The sequence below is a fragment of the Vulpes vulpes genome, chromosome 7 (assembly GCF_048418805.1).
Source record: "Vulpes vulpes isolate BD-2025 chromosome 7, VulVul3, whole genome shotgun sequence".
Classification (NCBI taxonomy): Eukaryota; Metazoa; Chordata; class Mammalia; order Carnivora; family Canidae; genus Vulpes; species Vulpes vulpes.
In genome coordinates this window covers 45,400,405-45,417,682 of record NC_132786.1, presented here as the reverse complement: position 1 = coordinate 45,417,682, position 17,278 = coordinate 45,400,405, and the positions used below count along the sequence as shown (strand labels likewise).

The following is a 17,278-nucleotide window of genomic DNA, read 5'->3' as shown; positions in this document are numbered from 1 at the left end:
ACTTCCATATTTTAAATAAAACTAGGACTGTAAATATTGTCTCTGTGACCGAAGTAATGTACTATTTTTTATTTAATCTTTTTTCCTATTTGTTTTCTTTGAATATCTTGGCAGAAATAGCTCGTATCCTCCAAAAGCACCCTCAGATTTCTCTCAGTTCTGTTTTTCAATTGTTAAAACTTTTCAGTGTGTACTAGTTCCATGTTATTCCCAGAGACATCCTTATTGGGTCTCTGACTTACTGCTGCCATATGGGCTGCTTGCCATCCAGATGTTGGATCCAGGTGTTTCTGGGTATTCCTTTTTCCCTTGTCCTCCTGGATGACACTCATACCTGGTTTATTCCTGTTTCCTGGAGGACACTTCGACCTGGCTTAAATTCTTCACATTGGTGGCTTTCATTCTTAAATTCCTGAGAAAGCAGGTAAAAGGTAAGATTGAGGCTTTCTTTGCCTAAAGATTCCTTTATCAACCCTCATATCTGGTGTATAGTTTGGCAGGATTGGAATTCCAGTCTGAAAATATTTTTCTCTCAGAACTTTGAAGATAATGCTCTATTATTTTCTAGCTTTCATTATTGTAGCAAAGTCTGTAATTCTGACATCTGGTCTCTGTATGTCCCTTTTTTTTTTTTTTTTTTTTTTTTTTTGCCTCTGGAATTATTTTTTAGCATATTAGTTAACAGATGAGTACAAGACCCAACTGCTTAGCTTTGTCACTTCCTAGCTATGTGACTATGGCAGATTATCAAACTCTTATGCCTCAGGTTCTCATGTGTACAGTGAAGATAAAAGTACTTTATACCTCTGAACAGTTGTTTGTGGATTGTAGGAGAATTCATGTAAAACACTTAAAAAAGCTTTTTTGTGCATGAGGTACATATTGGCTGCTATTTGCTATAATCAAGCTATTCTAAAATATCACAGTGATAAACAGTGGTCAGATCTTGTTTATTATGTAGAACAAACAGTGGACCTCTTTATTTTGGAGACTTTGTCCTTCAACTCTGGGAAGAATTCTTGTATTATTTCTTTGATTATTTCTTACCATGCGATTTTTACCCCCCTCTTTCAGTTAACACTATCAGTTGAATGCTTGATCTCTTGGATGAAGCCTTAATTAAAAAGAAAAGAAAAAAGAAAAGCCCTTTTCCTTTTGTACTCTTGTGTGTGTCTTTTGCTTAAATTCTTAATCTGGGTCTTCTAAAAATTTTAATTATGGCTTTCATGTTAATTTCTATTTTTTAAAAAAAGATTTTATTTATGTATTCATGACAGACACAGAGAGAGGCAGAGATACAGGCTCTATGCAGGGAGCGTGACGTGGGACTCCATCCCAGGACTCCAGGATCACGCCCTGGGCCAAAGGCAGGGGCTAAACCACTGAGCCACCCAGGGATCCCCATTTTCATGTTAATTTCTGAGCATTCTAATTTTCTGCTTATATTACTTTAAGCATCCTGTTTTTGTATGAATATGATACATTTTTTAAGATAATAACGATCCTCCATGCCTCAATTTTCTGAGTTTTTTTTTCTTGTTTACTTTTCCATTTCAAAGAATATCCTCAAATATTAGGTTGATGCTTGACTTCCTTTTTAAGATTGAGTTCTCTGGACTTAATTTAGTTTCTGCCAAGAACGATCCTCTCCTATTTTGCCTATGGGCTATCAGCCTGATTATAAGCTTATTGTGGAGTGGAGCACAGGAAGTATGCTGGTAGTCCCACAATTCAGTGTACAGAGGAATGTCATTACATTTCCCTGTATGCACCCTGTGCCTCACCTCCCCTGGGTCTAGTAGCTCTAAATTTGGAATGTCTAATCAATTTCTTCTAAGATTATATAACTGTTTACTGAGTGGGGGTAGTTGTCTAAATGTACAGGGTATTGGTAGGTACCTGGGGGGAGGGGGGGGAAGGGATGTCCCGTGGATCCGTACAGAGAATTGCAGTTGATCTACCTGTAGAGGCCCTGCCTCTCCACCTTTTGTTACTCGTGTGTCCAGTACCTGGGTCACTCTGGGGTTCTGCAGAGTGTCCTGCCTTCCATCCTGTGTGATATGTTCTCTGTGACCTTGTTTGACCTCCCTGTGCTCTAATAAATCATTCTTGCTTTCACATATTGAGGTTTGTGATTAAAGTGTCATATACTGTTGCATTTTTTGTTACTTTTTTCTTCCTATGCAAGAAAACAAATATTTAAATTTATTATAACGGCTTCAAATTAGGAAGCATAAGTATGTTTGCCACATGTTGTTTTGACATAGAAGTGGAAAGATGACCTTCCTGTTTTAGGAAGTATAGGGAAAGGTATTACTGTCCACTTTTAGTTACAGAATGAAACATTCCTGGAAGTGCTATTGTGTTTATAACATTTTTATCATAAATGTTAAAATCACTTTTGTGATTGCCGTATCACTTTTGTGTTACTATGTATGTGTGTTGCACTCACTAAACTACCATCATGCTCAAGGTTAAATTTGGTATTTGAATCCTTCATAGCAATTAGTGAGTTTTAAATGATTTTGTGAAACTTTGAGCCTACATGGGAGTCTGTTTTGATTTTTTTTTTTTTTTTTTTTTTTTTTTTTTTTGGTTAAACTTATACCGATTGAAACTCTAAGCTGAGGATTTTATTAAAAGGTATTCTTGAGAATAGAAGAAGTCTTAAGGGCCCAGGGTGTTAACTGATTTTTTGCTGGACCCCATGGATTATCAGCATTTTCATGATTGGTTTAGACCAGTCAGAAGGTACCCTGGGCTGGGTGGAGTCTTCTAAATTACAATGAGATGGACGCCTATATGAATCCAGGTTTCTGTGAGCAAGGAAGAAAGGGCAGGATGTGGAAAAGGGAAGCACCTAGTGGTAACTGCCGTTAAGAGTAGAAGTTGCGGGAATTTGGAGGCAGGGGATCCCAGGAGGCTGTAGCTGCAGGAAGAAGCTGAATAGAGGGATAGGGCCTGTATGTGGCCTTTGGTGAGTGGAAGTGATACATTTTCGCGTTTCCTCCGTGTCCAATCAAGGTAGGTGATTACTTGTGTACTGGGTGTACTTGTGTGTGGTACTCTGGGGACATTTAATCACCCACCAGTCGCCAAGTATCTGATACTGTCCTTAAAGTGCAGATACTGGTAAGATTTATTCTTGCTAGTGAAATATGCTTTCAATTTCTGGTGTTGGGCATCTCAAACTTGTTGAATAAATTCACTGAAATGGCGACTAGTGTCAGCTATTCTCATATTGCCTCTAAACTCAGAATTAGGGTTTTTTGTTTCCACAAATACTAGCACAAATGTCTTTACTTTTACCCTATGACAAAATTATCATATAGTATCTTATGAGAATTGATGAGGGAGGATTTGTGCAAACAGGAACCAATTTTTAGTGATATTTTTTGTGTTAGTATGTAATTCCAGGAGTCCTGTGGTACTTGGTTTTGTGATCAAGTGTCTTTATCAAGATAAATACTTAATTGACTGTACCTAAAGAGTTGAGACTATACCGTCTTTGCACTAATTAACCTTACTGAGTCAAGAAATAAAAAGAAACAGTTTTTTAATGAGGGTATAGTGCCGGTGACCGCTCATGCTGATGCATTAAAGAAAGGACTAGTGCAAAGGTCATCATACTGCGGCCTGAGGGCCAAATCTGGCCCACTGCCTCTGTTTTATTTTATCTATTAGGACATGCCCATGCTCATTTACTTATGGTGTAGGGCTGCTTTTTTTCCTATAACACTTGAGTTGAATAAATGCAATAGAGATAGTATGGAACATAAAGCCTAACATACTTCCTTTCAGGCCCTTTATGAAAATAGTTTGCCAACCCTTGGACTATATTAACATAGAAAGACTTCTTAGAAGAATCAAAGTTAAAAGGAATTAAAGGGGGGAAGATGGGACAAAGCGGTTTTTCAGTGCATAGGAGATGCATTTTGAATTACTGTTTGTATATAATTTTCTTCCATACCAATGCAAGGCATAAAGACTACTTTTTTCCTGTTTTTAGATATCACTATCTTTTATGTCTGGACATTATCAGTAAAAGGGCGATTGGAATGAGCTACTCAATTTGTATCCACAAGAATTTGTAGATCTTATGGCTTTTTCATATTTTGGAAATGCTATCTATAAAATCTACCATTTTGCCAAAACAAGAGCTGACTAAAATGATATAGTTTGTAATGATTACACCTTTCCTTCAAAGTAGTTATGGTATTAAGAATATAATCTGCTTTTCCTCTGCCCTGCCCCCCCAAAAAAACCCTCATAAGAATAGACTCAAGTAATTTAATTCTTGTTCTGTTGCAGTCCAGAATTGGTAATTCTGATGGGTAGACAATAATCCTCTAAGCAGTGATTCACAGATGCAGGCTTCTTCCATCCTGTGGTTCCAGTTGGTTCATCTGTGTCAAGCTACATAAAGAGGAAAACCTAGAAAGGATTATTTGTGAGTTTTATGGTCCAGGAATAGAAGTTGTATCTACAATTCCTGCTTACATTATATTGGTTTAGAGAATATGGCATTTACCTGCAAGAGAGGTAGGAAAATACTGTGTGCCAGGAAAAAAAAAAAAAAGAAATGAGTTTTGGTGACCAGCCAGTCACTGCCACAATTACTTACTTTCACTAAATCTGCATTTTGAAAGCATTCAGATGCTGACGGAGATAGAAGCCTTCACTTACTTTTTTATCTTTTCTTTTTTCTGTTTTGTTCCCCTTTCAGGGAATCCCTGATAAATTATCTCAGCTGAAGTGGTATAGTTTGGGCAGAGGAATTGTAGTGTCACTCATGGCAGATTTTAGTGAAGATCCTATGTTTGTATGATGTGCCATAAACTGAATATTGACATAATTACCCCATGTTAACCTTAAAACTAAAACTGCCTGTTATTTTACCACCAAAAGATGGGTCTGTTCAGAAATGAGAGAATTGCAATCCAGGGCAAACAAGCTGTGTCAAAACCGTAGACAAGTCCAGGAGGCATCCTTTTTTCTTTTTTTTAAAGATTTATTTATTCATGAGAGAGAGAGAGAGAGAGAGAGGCAGAGACACAGGCAGAGGGAGAAGCAGGCTCCATGTAGGGAGCCCGATGTGGGACTTGATCCTGGGACTCCAGGATCAGGCCCTGGGCTGAAGGCAGTGCTAAACCGCTAAGCCACCCAGGGATCCCCCAAGGCATCCTTTTTTTTTTTTTAAGAAGAAAAGGGGTCAGTTGGGAAGGCTGTTAAGAAGTCATGGGCAAAAAAAAAAGAAAAGAAAAGAAAAGAAAAAAGACATGGGCAGCCCGAGTGGTTCCCTGGTTTAGCGCTGCCTTTAGCCCAGGGCCTGATCCTGGAGACCTGGGATCGAGGCCCACATCGGGCTCCCTGCATGGAGCCTGCTTCTCCCTCTGCCTGTGTCTCTGCCTCTCTCTGTCTCTCTGTGTGTGTCTCTCATGAATAAATAAATAAAATCTTAAACCAAAAACTGCCAAGTCCATTAGAATAAACTGGGAGTTCAAAGTATGATGGTTTCTCATTGGTTGAGCTATTTCTTGGTGGATGGGGAAAGCAGCTCTTCCTCTGGCTGCAGTCTAGAGTAGTACATGTATGCAAGGTCGAGTATGTCTCTTCCTGTAGGGTCTGCGGCAGTAGGACGTGAGATCTCTCCCTATCAAAACTTCTTGACTTCATTTTAGTGAGATTTCCCATTACTGATTTTCACACCTGTAGTGGAGATAAATTCTAAAACTACACTAAAGCTCTGCATAAATATATCTAGTTCTCTCACTCCTTGGCAAGGGTAAGATCGCACTTTCCAACTTGGCTGACGGTGTTGTCCTGTGGCCTGCTTTGGTGAACTGTGATCAGAAGTAATGTGTGTCACTTCTTGGCAGAGGCTTTAAGAGTGAGTGGGGCACTTGGTTGTGGTCCTTTCCTAGTGTCTGAACATCATGGAAGTTTGTTTTTGTTGTTGTTGTTGGTTGTTTTTTTGTTTGTTTGTTTGTTTTTTGAGATGAAGACTCCAGTAGGCTGACTTCAGGTTGACCATGAGTGTGAGTGGGGCTCCCTGCCGGAACCCCTGGACATTTAAGCCACTAAAGTTCCAGATGGCTTTTGCACTGCACCTGTCCTGAGGGGTAGAGGGCAAGTGTTCATGCCTCACGGTCTTCACCCCACTAGCATATAAGGTTCTAAACTCACATTATATTTATAATAAAAAAAAATCCTTTTCTATTATTTCTAACAGTGCTAACCATTTGAACTATTAGTTGCTACCCACGTAGGCTTCTCTCAAGGACAAAGCTACTTTGGGATTTATACCAAGATTTTCACCCCAAATATCTTTTCCACTGATACTCCTCTTTGACAGGAAAGACTCTTGACTTCTGCCTTTACAAGTGGTGGGAGAGAGTTCTGGAGGTCATCTAATCTTTCCTGTCACTACCTGTACAGCTGGTGTGGGTAAGGGGAGCAAGGATGGAGATCTTCTCATTGGGCAACATAGAACAAGAAATCACTTTCTCTGAGTGGATGGGTGAAGAGTAATTACTGTCTCCTCGGGGCTATGGCTGCAGCAAGGGATATGTGGTTTCTAACCTTTGGGGCCACATGTACAATCCTGGCTGTATTTCCCATAATTCTGGGGGAAATAGCAGTATTCCTGGGCAATAGTTATGTTCCAGTATGGGTTAAAATGTCACGTATAGGCTGTCTGGAATCCTAACAATTGTTTGTGTATTTTTTTTTTAAATAATGGAAACTGTGTTCTGAATTCTAAACAACCAATTCATAAAAGGACTCGAACAATGCACTAATTTTCTATGAAGGGAGTTGTGCTAGTTTGTGACAAAGCACCGCAAAATGGGTGGCGTAAAACAACAGAGATTTATTCTTACAGTCCTGAAGACGGGAAGTCTAAATTCAAGGGGTCAGTAGGTCCCTGCTCCCTCTGAAACTTCTGTGGGAGGATGCTTCTTTGCCTATTCCTAGCTCTTGGTAGCTTTGCATATTCACTGCCTTGTCAGCGTGACTCCAGTCTCTGCTTTCCCATTGCCATCTTCTGGGTGTGTCTGCGTCTTCATGTGGCACTATTGTGTTTCTTCTCTTTCTATAAAGACTGTAGTCCTACTGGACTAAGACCTACCCCAATGACCTTATCTTAGCTTGATTACATCAGTGAAGATCTTACTTCCAATAAAAGGTTCCATTCATAAGTACTGGGGGTAGGATTGTCAACATATCTTTTTGGAAGAAACAGTTCAACCCATATTAGGAGTTGAAAAATATCTCTGTTCCAGTGTACTATTTAAGTCCATCCTGCTTCCCAGAGAAGAGGAAAATAAGCCCCTAAATCATGATTTTTTTTTTTACAAAGTTAACTAATTCAATAACAAAGATTATTTCAAAAATGGGCAAAGGACTTGAATAGACATATCTCTAAAAGAGGTAAGCAAATGGCCATTAAGTACATTATAAGATGCTTGGCATCAGGAAATCCTTAAGCAAATGTAAATCTGAACCAGCAGAAGATACCACTTCACAAACATTAGGGTCTCTCTTATATCAAAAAAACAAAACAAAACAAAAAAACAAAAACAAAAAACAAAACAAAAAAACCCCAGAAAATGCTGGTGAAGTGTAAATATATTAGAACTCTGCATTGCTGGTGGGGATGTACAATGATACGGATGCTATGGAAACCAGTTGTGATTCCTCAGAAAAATTAAACCTAGAATTACCATATGATCTACTAATTCCACTTTGGGTATATACTGAAAAGAATTACGAGCAGGATTTTGGAGCTAGCCATTCACTGATGTTCATAGCAACATTATTCACAATTGTAAAAGGGTGGAAGAAATCCAAGTATCCATCAATGCATGAATGGATAAACAATGTGGCATATACAATAAAATATTACTCAGCCTTAAAAAGGAAAGAAATACTAGGACATGCTACAACATGGACAAACCTTATGTTGAAGGAGTTAAGACGGACACAAAAGGACAAAATATGATGTGATTCCTCTGAGTTTCCTAGAGCAGTCAGATTATTTAGACAACAGTAGAATGGTGGTGGGTAGGGGTGGGGTAAGAGAATGGGAGGTTATCATTTAATGGGTACAGAGTTTCATCTCAGATGAAAAATTCTGGAGATGGATGATGATTGCACAGGATTATTAATGTGCTTAATGCTATATAATGGTACAATTAAAAATAATCTTATGTGGATTTTTACCAGAATAAAAAGTAGACTTCACAGAAGTCATAGATTTAAGATAAGAATTAGAGAAAAACAGGTCAGTAAGTATTACATAGTTTTTGTCTGATAAGTAATACCCCTCTTCTCCACCTATGTTGAGGAGCAATGGAGAAATGAGACAGAGTAAGGTATCTGGTCTATGAAGAATCAAACTATCTTTGTTGAAGGCTATTTGGAGGGGGATAGCTTAGTGTGAGTGATCAAGGAGCTCCCTAACAAAAAAAAAAGGAGCTCCCTAACAGAACACCCCAGAATTTGGTCCTCGCAGTTACCACAGGGCTGCTCTTGAAGATAGAGTGCTCCCGTGCTCTCCACGAGCTGAAACATCCCCAAGAAGACAGTGGGAGGAGCTCTGTTTATTCTCCCAAATTTTCAAATCAGATACATTACTGTACTTCTTTGGGCAGGATGAAAGTAAAAGGTCGGATTAAAGCAAAGAAGGATATACTGAGCTCCCCCATTAAAAGAAGCATCAGGCATGGAGGAAGAAGCAATCCCCTGCAACATCCCTACTTCTTGTTCTCTTCACATACCATGCTTGCAATTTAGTCCATGGTTAATCAGTGCCTCCTATTCAAGAGGTTGCTTCTCAGTCCACTGTCCCTTTGGGCGCCTTCCTGGCACTTCTGAAGGGCAGTAGAGATTTGGAAGGCTCTGGCAATTAATTATATCAATCCCAAAACCACTCTGTGCTCAGGGCTTAAGTTTGCTTTCCTCTTTTCAATCTCAAATGATCTACAGCCATGTTGTCTTGCATAGCTTTTTAGAGGTGTGTAGTGAGATCCCGTGACAAAGTTAAGGTGCCAGGAACATAATGGTGCCTACATTTGAAAATAAACTTCTGTCACATGCCCAGGAAAAAAATTAATTGTAGGATGGTCTAACTTTGCAAGTTCAAGTCCAATATGTTAAAATCCAATGGAGTGAAAAGTTCAAAATAGGGGTGCCTGGGGGTTCAGTTGGTTAAGTGTCTGCCTTCAGCTTGAGTCATGATCTTGGGGTCCCAGGATGGAGCCCTGTGTCAGACTCCCTGTTCAGTGGGGAGCCTACTTCTCCCTCTGTCTCTCTCTGTCCCCTTCTTGCTCATGTACCCTCTCTTACAACATCTTTTTTTTTTTTTTTTGAGACTTTGAAGCAAAAAAAAAAACAAAAAAAAAAAACCCAACAACAAAACCCCTCAAATTCCAATAAGCCTAGCTTACCAGGCTAAAGTATTCTAGAAGCCTCGGTGGTCTGATTGTTCTGGAAGCCATAGTCTGGGCTGCTTCACAAGAAGGTCTGTCTTCTCGTGGTGTCTGAAGTTGTGCTGATTCTCAGCCCCTGGTGTGTGAGGAGGATGCAGGTGATCACAGAATGGTCTTCTCTCCTTCCCGCTGCCCCCAAGTCACCACGTTTTGAAAACAACCCAATCCTCTAATCCTGAAATAATCAGGGCAAAAATCACATTCTTGGAATGTAGTTGATAGTGTTTATGAAGACTGCTGTGGCACCAGCCCTGAGCCCTGCCTAGTGACCTACCTTTCACTCTTTGTCAAACAGGCATTTTCAGATTTCTGCCACAAGAGCTACTTCTACTGCCTCATGCTCTGAATCTACTTCTAAGAAACATGATTCCTGAGGAAGATTGATCTCTAATATCTAACAATCCAATCAAGTGCTTATTGGGAACACTGTGGTGGTGGGGTGTGAGTGTGTGTGTGTGCACATGCGCACATGTGAAGTTGTGATTCTTGAGTCCTTAAAAAAAAAAACACACATGGATTGCAGCTTCTCCCATCCACCACTACCTTCTTGTTCTCAAATACGGAGTGGAATTTCAGTGACTTACTAGCCTAGCATTGCCTATCAGACCTATTATTAACAATTTAAAGCTGGGAACATTCTAGTTTTCTGTAGGGGGGACAGAAAGCTGCTTTGCTATTTTAAAACAATAAGTACCCTGTCAGCCACTCATGTCAAAAAAGGGCCTGTAAAGATGCTCTTGCCTAGAGTAATTGTGTCACACTGGTGTCTGCCTACCAGCTGTCTGCACACACCTGCCAGGAGGGTAGTTGAAGGTGTATCCGTGTGGCATGCACAAAAAGACAGCCTGCTAAAAGCCAGTGCTTGTGCTGAGTTCTGAATGGTTTTGTTTTAGCTGTGCAGCCTGGGCCTTGTTTTCTTTGAGTTACAGACTTGTGCAGTGTTCCTTCCATGGAACGGGCCGCACCACCTACCGATAGAGTTGCCATGAGCTAGAGTTTCGTACTCAGATCAAAAGGATGTATGGTCTTAAGCTCCTCCTTAAGGTTCTCAATCTGTGCTATTTAAAACCATCCTCCTCACTGAAAAAGTGAGCTGGATTAGCCAGATATAGGTGGCAAACCACCAATATGTAAAAACACCTGACCTGCGCTTTGAGCCAAAGTGCCATCTACGTTGCTCATGGCAAAGGCCTGGATTACTCTACGTGTGTTTTGCTCCTGTAGGTGTTACTCCTTGTTGATTTCTCCTGGTTTGTTCCTTCAGTTAATGTCTTTACAGTACTGAGAGGGCCCAATGAAGAATAACCCCTTTCCCTTTCCCTCTCCCTTTCCCTTTCCCTCTCCCTCTCCCTCTCCCTCTCCCTCTCCTTTTTTTTTTTTTTTAAAGATTTTATTTATTCATGAGAGATACAGAGAGAGAGAGAGAGAGAGTCAGAGACACAGAGGGAGAAGCAGGCTCCATGCAGGGAGCCCAATATGGGACTCGATCCAGGGTCTCCAGGATCACGCCCTGGGCTGAAGGCTGCGCTAAACCGCTGAGCCAACGGGCTGCCCAAGAATAACCCCTTTTCGAGAATGCTATTAGGAGTGGCTGAGTTGGTTGTTTCAGGAGAAAATATTTTAACAATTTGTGAAAAGTCACTTCCCAAAACCCCATATGCTTCCTTGGGTTGCTGCAGCCACTGCAGTCCTTTCTGGATGATTCCGTGGACCTCCTCCATGATCCTACACCTGAGGGGTGTGGCTGGCTCACCAGGGCTCTGGCTTCCAGGGCTGTGGTCGGTACATGTTCAGGATTGGCTGTTGACTTAAGAGTAGTGTTCGTGCCTTTTTTTTTTTTTTCTGGTTATGAACGTTTGAGAAACAAAAAAAATAAGGCCCATAAATTATTATGGATGAGATTGTAGATGAATTATAATTGCAGATTCTATAACTATAGAATTTTAGCCACAATTATAGACAAATTATAGATGAAAAGTAGTTTGACGGGCTGGACTATGTTTGAAAGACCCACTTAGGCATGACTGTAGAGCAGCAGTAGGGCAGGTCTCGCATGTACCCCTCTGCCATAGGGACAGGGCCTGCTCTGGGGGAGGAGGGGAGAGTTTGTACTGTGGGGTAGCAGGATTGGGACTAAGGTAGGATCAGGTGAGTGAGGGCCTGGCCTCAAGTCAAATGTGAGGGGTCCCAGGAAACCTTCAGTGATCAAGATAAGTAATACTTAACACATTATGGATTTTTCCATCAATTCTGTTTATAATAATGAAATATATATATATACTTTTACAAGGTAGGGTTGGTTTTCTGACTTTTCTCTTTGCCTCAGGCTCCAATATGGCTCAAAGGGGCACAGTTAGTTATTGTCTTAAATTTAGTGCCTGAGGGATGCCTGGGTGGCTCAGTGGTTGAGTGTCTGCCTTTGGCTTAGATCCGGAATCCTGGAATTCTGGGATCGAGTCCCACATCGGGCTCCCTGCATGGAGTCTGCTTCTCCCTCTGCCTGTGTCTCTGCCTCTCTTTCTCTGTGTCTCTCATGAATAAATAAATAAAATCTTTAAAAAAAAATTAGTGCCTAGGGTGAAGGATACTCCCCTCACCCCAGTCCTTGCCCAGCTAAAATTTACCTAATCTACTAATCCACTCTATTTCTCCTGTGTGGAGCAAGTAAAGGGACAGAACGGGGCAGGAGAATTATACCAACTGAACTTCCTCTGCAGGTGGATTTAGAAGCAACATTCTCCATGACTGTACAAATTTCCAGTTTTCTATGAATGGGAGTATTCATGCTCAGAGACGAAAAGTATAAAAGCCTACATTAGGGTTCAGAGGTAAGGAAAGCTTATCTTCAGAGTAACAAGTTTTACAGTTGGGTGTGGAGGTAACTGGCTCTGAAAGTCCACAGAGAGCTTATTGATTGGCTTGTCTAGATGAACATTTTTTCCTCAAGGCTCTGCTACATTCTCCTTGCTCCAACAGTGGTCCATGGATTTAGAGCTTCTCCATCACCAAGGAGATGGAGAGAAATGCAGAATCTCAAGCCTCAACCCAGACCTACTGAATCCATCTGCATTTTCTCCACAAAAGGTCCAGTTGTGTGTAAAGCCAGCTGTGCTGTGACACTTCCATAGCCTTCATTTTGAAATCCATTAAACCAATGCTAGCCATCCTCCTGTTTAAATAGCCTCACCAGAAACCCTCCTGCTCTTAGGAAATGGACTATTTGGTATGCTTGTTCTTGGTTCTGAGGGGTAAGATGTGCTTTACTAAACTCTACTGGAGGAGGTCGAGTTTGTGAAAAGGTAGGTTGCAGGAGCTAACTTAAGAATTCCAGCTGAAACTGTGAAAAATGATACTATAATGAGGCTTAAGGGTAAAATTTTTAGTACCTTGAATGGTTTCAACAGGAGAGATTTATGAGTATGTCAGCAACACATGCTGATGATTTTTTGTTCAACTTCTTTATTTTTCACTTTCAAATAAAATAAAATGGGTAGCTCAGATATTGTACATAGATCGTCTTTTTTGTTGTTCTAAAATAAGTTCAAGACCAGATATATTTTGGGTTTTGAAGCCTAGGGAGCTTTAGTGGTAGGATTCGTGAGTTCATAGAAACTATAAGAGCTGACATGATTGCATGATTTGAAAGCTGTAAATTATAACTATATTCAAATCTTAAGGCTGGTATGCCATATGTAGACCTAAATAAGGAGTAAAATTAAAGTTCTTTATGGTTACAAAGTAATGAAACTAGTTTCTGTATATGACTTCTGGAAACCTCCTTTCTTAATTACCATATGAGGTAGCAAGTTTATCTGTACTGAGTTCAAATTAACAGGTTAGATATTATAGGTAATGGGAAGGTGTAGAAGATATGTACTGATGTATAAGCCTCTACTGAGTTTATAGTTCAGTTGGCAAATAAGGAACATAATTATTGCATAACGTAGTAGTAGTGTTCTAGCAACCCATTTGACGGAGTCCTGTAGTTTCTGTCGTACAGATGGTTTTCTTATTTGTAAGATGTTTGAATTAGATTTTTTTTGAATTAGATATTTAAAATATCTTCTAGTATTAATATAATGATGGTGAGTTCAATTGAATCACAAGGATTTCATTTATATAAATGGTCTTTTTAGGTGTATCTGTTCAGTGTAATAAAAATGGAATTTCTACCTTTGGAAAACAATCATTGTTCTTAAACTAAGATTTAGAAAGTAATCTTATGCTTTCCAAAAGTATTGAAATAGCTCAAATCTTACACTGTTATTTTCATTGACCTTTTCTTTTAGTACAAATAGTTTTTAACCTTATAAATCATTATAAAAATATATATTTTGGTAACCTTACTCCTCTTGAATCAAGAGGAGCTAGCCTATCATATTCTCAGATCTTAGTAGGTAGGGTATTTATTCTCCCTCATCCAAAATGTTCTCTGAGAAAGATCTCTTTATTTTCCCAAATGGCATTCTTAAAAAGGAAACTTGACCATTCTGTTTGTTTTGATAGATAATGCTGCTGAAAGACAACTTGAGAAATGAACTCTTTAGGGAGAATAATTTATTTCAACCTTTTTGCCTTTTTTTAACTTTTGATTTTGCTTAATAATAAACATTGCCCAAATAGTAACTTTGAAGGTGTCACAAATGACATTGGAGTTATAGAAATACAAAGACACAAATTCATGGATCAGGTGAGATTATCACAGAACATGAGTCCAGCATGTAGTAGAAATTTAGGGTACTGTTCTTTAAGTGGGAGGGAAGGAATGAAATTGGCCTTCAGGCAAAATAGCTTTCAGCTTTTTTGATAGAATTCCTGAGGGAGGGATCCCTGGGTGGCGCAGCGGTTTGGCGCCTGCCTTTGGCCCAGGGCGCGATCCTGGAGACCCGGGATCGAATCCCACGTCGGGCTCCTGGTACATGGAGCCTGCTTCTTCCTCTGCCTGTGTCTCTGCCTCTCTCTCTATCTCTCTGTGACTATCATAAATAAATAAAAAAATTAAAAAAAAAAAAAAGAATTCCTGAGGGAATCCTTTCCTGACCATGGATTTATCTTCGTAGTGATGACTTGAAATTTTTGTTTTCTTTAGAGAAAGTTGATCTTCCAACTAATTCTATAACTGATAAACTTAAGAAATTTTTAGTATCCAAATCTTTGTACAGCAAATTCTTTACTCTTAGCTACAAAGGTAGAAAATACTTCTGTAAATTCATTTCCTATCAAAACTCTCCTGAAGTACTTCTCAATGCATTGTGTGTGTGTGTGTGTGTGTGTTTTATATAGCTTTGTTCACTTAGTTTGGTTGTTTGTGAATTTAAAAAAAAATACAACAAAACAACAAATATATTAAGCAGTCATGTGAAGATTAGAATGGTTGATGGGTTTTTTCATTACACTTCATAAACTACTAACTTATAAATGTAAAACATTTAAACTTTAGTGAAATTTAACAACCATTAGAAATGTTTTTATAGTATAATGACTTGGAAAAATATTTGGGGGAAAATGCTGAATAAAATACATGAACTTTAAAAGTAAAACTCAGGTCCTTTATCTGTTTCATATATGTATATGTATTCATATATACATATATATATGAATATTTTTTTAATAAAGAATCTCCCCCCTTCCATCTAACAACTTGGCGAACTGTATCAAGACTCTTAAAAAAAAATCACATTCTTTGCCTTGATACATGTTTTTTTTTTTAAGGATTTTTTTTTTTTTATTCATGAGAGACAGAGAGAGAGGCAGAGACACAGGCAAAGGGAGAAACAGACTTCATGCAGGGAGCCCGAAGTGGGACTCGATCCTGGGTCCCCAGGATCAGGCCCTGGGCTGAAGGCGGCACTAAGCTGAGCCACCTGGGCTGCCCTGCCTTGGTACATGCTTATATTTCTAGGAAGTTGTTCAAAAGGAAATAATCGTAGGTAGTCAAAGATTGCAAGTATGTTTAGTGTTATTTATAAAGGAGAAAAACTGGGGAAAAACTAAGTATAGAATGTCTGTGTCCTATTATACATTTGTATTCTGTTATGCATTTATTTCAAAAGTAACTTGAAATGCCTTGACATATGAATAATTTATTCGGTTTTTATCAGAGTTTTTTAAAAAAATAATTTTCTACGTACTTTGGAAGAAGGAACTCAGTAAAACTTAATTGAATCTAATGATTGTGTTTATGTAGACAAACAATTTCTTTGAATTACATTAAAAGCTGCTGTTTACAGTGCTCATATTTTCTACTACTAGAATCTCTTAAATGAATATTGACCTTCATGGAAACAGACAGTTATAATGTATTTACTGCTTTTTGAAATTATAGTCCACACACGTAAGTCTAAAGGTGAATAAATATACTTCTTCGTTTAAATATTTAGCTTGAGGGCAGCCCCGGTGGTGCAGCGGTTTAGCGCCGCCTGCAGCCCGGGGCGTGATCCTGGAGACCTGGGATCCAGATCGAGTCCCACGTCAGGCTCCCTGCATGGAGCCTGCTTCTCCCTCTGCCTGTGTCTCTGCCTCTCTCTCTCTTCTGTGTCTCTAGGAATAAATAAAATAAAAAATCTTTAAAAAAATAAATATTTAGCTTGAACATATTTCCTACTCCCCATAATTAATGCATCTTAGCAAAACTTTTATTAGGGTATTAGCCAAACAACTATTACTTCAGTGAATTTATTGACTTCAGAACTGTGATGGAAGGGATCTCTGGGTGGCTCAGTTGGCTAAGTATCTGCCTTCAGTACAGGTCATGATGCTAGAGTCCTGGGGTTGAGCCCCAGTCTGGCTCCCTCTCCCTCTCAAAGAAGTAAAATCTTAAACAAAAAACAAAATAAACAAAACCTAATGGTGGAAAAACAGTAATTTATATTTCCCATCAGTATGTATAAATCATATAGGCCTTATTTTAGGATTCAGAATGTCCTTTTGAGTGTGTGCATGTGTATGTGCTTGTATACGCACACATGCATGCTATTGCGCTGAACATTGCAGCCTTTCTTTCTCCCCACAGTAGAAACTGATTTCAGGATACATGGCCAGAAACACACAGAGTACTGTTAGCAAAGATACTGATCCTTTCAGTTCTTCCATGGTTCCAATTCTGGTTGTATTTAGGTCACTGAAGTTTGATTACAGAGAGGATTACAAAATGGAAAAATGAGATCTCCTAATTCACAAATTTACAGGTCACGGAATGTCATCCCTCCCCCCCCATGTATATTTTATTTCTTTAGGTCAGAACAGCGACATCTGATTGACCCTTAATACCAGGATTAGAAATTCAACTCAAGTGAATGTATATCTCTGTGACTTACTTGCAGTCCTCTCTTGAACATTGGGTCTTTGATCGAATGCATTTTTTAAGCACGTAACTTTGGCCAAAAGCATAATAAACTTAGTTATTAGCAGAAATCTTTGGATTGGAAAGCTTTAGTGGGTTGTTTTTAATGATCTTTTATGTGTTCAATTCAGTAGTTTTAAGTGGTATATATAGTATTGTGCAACTATCATCATAGTCTTTAGAACATTTTCATGACTCTCAAAAGAAACACCATCCTGATTAACAGTTGCTGCTCATTCCTTTCCCTCTTACCCTTTCTTAGTTCTAGAGAATCACTGATCTATTTTGTCTCTATAGATTTTCCTATTCTGGACATTTCATGTAAATATAATATATAATAAGTAGTTGTCTACCACTGGCTTTTCACTTAGTATAATATTTTTGATTTGTAACACTATGCATGTTGTGGCTGTGTCAATACTCCATTTTTTCTTTTGCTGATTGT

At 39.1% G+C, this 17,278-nt stretch overlaps 1 protein-coding gene across 12 annotated transcripts in view; it reads left to right on the top strand.

The window, feature by feature from the left end:
• Nucleotides 1–17,278, top strand: part of MTUS1 (microtubule associated scaffold protein 1) — a 167,692-nt gene that overhangs the window by 33,033 nt on the left and 117,381 nt on the right. The window contains exon 1 of one of the 12 annotated variants that reach the window (XM_072763631.1): nt 2,773–3,024. The exons of 10 other annotated variants lie outside the window; for them this stretch is intronic. The gene's annotated coding sequence lies outside the window, so the exon portion shown is untranslated. Of the gene's footprint in view, nt 1–2,772; nt 3,025–17,278 lie in introns of those variants that run through there. One more of the 12 variants, XM_072763636.1, reaches the window with a different exon arrangement.